Genomic DNA, 2,289 nt, shown 5'->3' on the forward strand with positions numbered 1-2,289 from the left:
AATGAATATTTTACCATGCAAATTTCCCAGATTTACGACAGACCCACTCAATTTTCTGTCAATTACAATTTACATAATCACACTGAATAGATTGACTGGACGGCTAACTGGCTGTTTCAGGGAACGGAAGGGATATCACGTGTCTGGGAAATTTTCAACAAATACACGAGGAAAAGAAAGATAACGTGTGTATTATTTAAACACCTTGGTTTTACCCGCCAGACTTATGACAGTGGAAAGAGAACGAAAGAAAACGGAGACTCGCAGTCCTCAACGTACCTTCGAAGTAGGTGGGTGGGGTGCCTGCTCTCGTGAAGTATCTCTAATTCCACCTCAAATATACGTACAGTTTAGGCCTGAGTGCATTGTAAGGGCTTCTTGTGATATGTTCCTGCGCGTTTGTATAGTGATAGTGCTGTGATGTGTGCGTGGGTGAAGGTACATGAGCGAATGAGGTGATCACGTGACTGCCGCCTTGGTAAGTGTGAAGATAATTATCACTGGGGTTATATTGTCAAGTGAGGGTGAAACACACACACACACACACACACCAGACGCTCCTTATTATGTCATGCTGTACATTTCTTTGTGTTTTTAAAATCCTGTGTTCATCAAATTCATAGCGGCAGATAATGATCGTTAAGTGCTAGTTTAGGTTGTCATAGCAACTAAACAGTATAGTGCTTAATTTTTTTTACTAGATCGTGTTGCTAAAGGCGTAGAATGTGGGGTAAGGCATGGGCGGGTTGTTAGAGAGAGAGAGAGAGAGAGAGAGAGAGAGAGAGAGAGAGAGAGAGACGTATCAGAACTCGTCAGCAAAAAAACTTGACCTTGAAACCTTGAAATGCCCACTAACTCGAATTTCCAAACTAAGCAAACCAATTCTGTGTCATGCCTTGCCTCGGTAGTTATCAGCTGATGGAAATTATTATTATTATTATCTATTTTATTAATTTTAAAGATTGCGCTCTCGGCTCTATTTCCTATCGTTTTCGGCTCCTGCCTCCTGCAATCTTGGGAACCTGGTGGGAAAGCGTGGTTTTCCGGTGCGAGAAGCTAAATACAGCCTAATACCGCCTCTTACCACCAAAAATAAGTAGAGAGTTACTGCCGCCATGTTGTTGATCGGAAAAATCTCCAGAAATATGTAGTCAGAATCTGCAGAAATCTGAAGTACCCCCTAGGAGCACTACCCTAGCATAAACCTAACCTTGCCTAACGTTACCTAACCTAACCAAACCCAACTTAAAATTACCTAAAATAAAAGAAAATATGGCCAAGTAGAATGTTCCGTTTTATTTAGCTTGTAAGATTTATAAAATTGCTTGGGGGGGGGGAGTGTTCAGGGGTGACGAAACCACTCCTGCTTTCCCACCAGGTCACCAAGATTGTAGATTGTAGAAGCTGAAAACGACAGGAAATAGAGCCGCGAGCGCAGTTTTAATAATTACCACTATTTTTTTTTCTACGGCATTGTGGCACAGCTAAAACCGCTACGGCAAGCGAATTTTTGTTTGAGTGGATGGATCTTCCACTTACCAAGCAGCCTAGCCCGGGCACAGTACAATGCAGAAGCTTCAAAAACAGAACGACCAATGAGTTTTCGAGGCCACGAGCGATACAATAGATAAAGAAGCGATCAGTATTCAGGGATTTTCACCCTTAAAATATGATCCCACTAGAACTAGACACGTACCATTAGATGCAGAACGAAATACACCACCTCTTGCTATGCACAACAGACAGTCGACACGAGAAAAGTTTTGATTTCTAGCGAGTTGAAGCTGGTGGTTGTCTGGCAAGGCGGTGCTAGATATTCTTGTATTCGTATTTTTTTTGTGATATTCTTGAGTCGAGACTTGTATTTGTTACATTTGCTACTTGCTGTTATTTTGTTAGTCATTGTTGGCGAGACGGGATAAACAGTGGAGGGAAGGAGAAAGACGATGGAGGTGGTGAGGAAGGAGAGGGAAGAGGAGGAAGGAGGAGGAGGAGGGGGGGAAGAGGGGATAGTGTCAAGGGAGGAAAAGAGGGAGGAAATTATTATGCTTAAAATATGTTACGTTATCTCTTCACTCCACTCCTTCCCTCCCTCCCTTCCTCCCTCCCTCCCTCCCTCCCTCCCTCCCTCCCTCCCTCCCTCCCTTTCTGCCCCCATATTCTCTTCAGCCAACCCTGTCTTCCACCCCCTTTCCCTTTCTCTCTCTCTCTCTCTCTCTCTCTCTCTCTCTCTCTCTCTCTCTCTCTCTCTCTCTCTCCATCAGCTGACATAATTTTGCGCTAAGTCGG

General features: G+C 43.7%; 1 long non-coding RNA gene across 1 annotated transcript in view; it reads left to right on the plus strand.

Moving 5' to 3' along the window:
* Nucleotides 1-296: 296 nt before the first annotated feature.
* LOC135108384 (uncharacterized) overlaps nucleotides 297-2,289 on the plus strand; it is a 21,876-nt gene continuing 19,883 nt past the window's right edge. Inside the window, exon 1 of the long non-coding RNA XR_010272240.1 lies at nucleotides 297-478. This is a non-coding gene — a long non-coding RNA (uncharacterized LOC135108384). The remainder of the gene's footprint in view (nucleotides 479-2,289) is intronic.

This window comes from Scylla paramamosain, chromosome 17 (assembly GCF_035594125.1).
Source record: "Scylla paramamosain isolate STU-SP2022 chromosome 17, ASM3559412v1, whole genome shotgun sequence".
Lineage (NCBI taxonomy): Eukaryota > Metazoa > Arthropoda > Malacostraca > Decapoda > Portunidae > Scylla > Scylla paramamosain.